The sequence below is a fragment of the Miniopterus schreibersii genome (genome assembly GCF_964146895.1).
Source record: "Miniopterus schreibersii genome assembly, chromosome: 7".
Taxonomy (NCBI): Eukaryota; Metazoa; Chordata; class Mammalia; order Chiroptera; family Miniopteridae; genus Miniopterus; species Miniopterus schreibersii.
The window spans coordinates 39,610,677-39,612,650 of NC_138108.1; the positions used below are offsets into that span (position 1 = coordinate 39,610,677).

At 41.1% G+C, this 1,974-nt stretch overlaps 1 pseudogene across 1 annotated transcript; it reads right to left on the reverse strand.

Annotated features, from left to right (window-relative positions):
- Positions 1 to 749: 749 nt before the first annotated feature.
- On the reverse strand, positions 750 to 1,445 carry LOC308559396 (nucleosome assembly protein 1-like 1 pseudogene; annotated as a pseudogene). Its single transcript has one exon. The product of its transcript is annotated as a nucleosome assembly protein 1-like 1 pseudogene (transcript).
- Positions 1,446 to 1,974: the final 529 nt, after the last annotated feature.

Consider the following 1,974-nt stretch of genomic DNA (forward strand, 5'->3'; position numbering starts at 1 on the left):
TTTATAAGTCCATTACGATAAGGTTTTACCTGCAGGTTTATCCCTAGCACCAACACAGCATCTGCACCTAGTGTGTTCAATAAACTACCGAGTAAACAATGGGTTAATAACATCTTATGGGGCAGCTTTAGGAAAATTCTTAAATAGTCATTTTTCTTCTTGATCTTTTTGACTTCTCTTTCCTTGCTTCGGAGCCTAGGTATTTAATGCTTTTCTGCCAGTTACATGCTATTTCTTCACTCCCTGCCCCACATGCTGTGATAATAGCTGAAAAACAAATAAAGAAAAAACCCCAAAACTCCAACTATATAAAAATAAGTATCAAAGAAGTAAATGTTTTATTTGAAAAGATACTATGGATAGGGTATCTTTTGAAAAAATTTTACTTTACGCTGCAAAAACAAAACCCAGCAAGCAAGGAAACAACAACAAAGAACTTGCAATGGGCCTTTCAAATGATAAAAGCCCATCCTTTCCAGGGAAACAGAAGGTAGGCCATCTGGCTTCTCTGCTTCCTGCATTCTGCTGGGTTTTGATCCTTCGTTGAGTCTCGGCCTGTACCATTTCCCTCATCTTCTTCCCCTTCCTTATCCACTGTCCCCCCTTCATCACAATCGCCAGCATCTTCTCCAGTTGCTTCTCCAGTATGGCACAGTACTGATCTGGGGGTTATGCGCTGATGTAAAAAGGGGCCAGTTTCAAAGTCTGCAGCATGGACAGCTTCGGCAGCAGCATCCAGGCCTCCACTCTCAGCAACTCATCCTGTATGTCTTTGTCAACACTTCATTTGTGAAATATTCGTTGGGTTCAAAGTGAAATTCTAAAACAAAGCTCATAAGCTGGCCAGCATCCGAGAACTTCACTTTAATATCTTTCAAGTGCTTCAGAATTGGTTCATCATGTTCCCGAGGCATGTTACTGAGCAAGTCACCGTTCTTGCAAACAGTCAACCACAATTCAGGAATTCCCTTGGGGTCCCTTTTTTCCCTCATCCCTTTTCTCATCTTCAGTTTTGGCCTTTTCTTTCAGCGCCTCCGAAATTACATCTTCCTCATCTGGTTTCCATTCACATTTTTTCCGTAGGTTCATAAATTGCATTAATGATCTTGAACTGCTTATCAAATAAAGGCTGATAGAGAACAGCATACTTTCTTTTAAGATCATGAACTTCCTCATAGAACTTAGCTTCTATCTGTGCACATTTAACCTGGTTTTTGAGAGCATTCTCTCATCTTTTAACTACTCTAAGCAGGCTTTTAATGTATCCTATTGGTGTTTCTACCAGACCATCAAGTCTTCCTTGGAGGGGCTGCAAGAATCTGAGGCTTTCGCATCATCGGATGTGCTTTGATTTTTGTTTCTTCACCAGCTTTTTCTTCTACTTCTTCAATATCATCCAAATCTTGATCAAGTTCAGACTCTTCCTTGTTGTCAATGTCTGCCATGTTGTAAGAACTCCAAATATTGATGGCTAGCGCAGGGAACAGGCAGTGGGAGCTACATAGTCAGGGACTGGATATGGCATCTTAATTCAAAGGTGTTATGGACTAAATATTTGCATCTTTCCCCCTTCCCCCAAATTCATATGTAAAGCCCTAACTCCCAATGCAATGGTATTTGGAGATGAGGCCTTTGGAAGATAATTAGGGTTAGGTGAGGTCATGAGGGTGAGACCCTCATGATGAGATTAGTGCCCTTATTAGAAGAGGTACTGGAGAGTGCTCCCCACACTTACCCTGTGCATGTGAGCACACAGTGAGATGCCTGTTGCCTACAAGCCAAGAGACAAAGCCTCAGAATGAAATCATTTTGCTGGCACCTTGATCTTGGACTTCCCAGTCTCTAGAAACATGAGAAATAAAATTCTGTTGTTTAAGCCATCAGCTCTATGGCATTTTATTATGGCAGCCTGAGAAGACTAAAGCAAAGGGAATATTTTAATAGGAAAATGTCAATAGCTCAACTCTCTGTTCC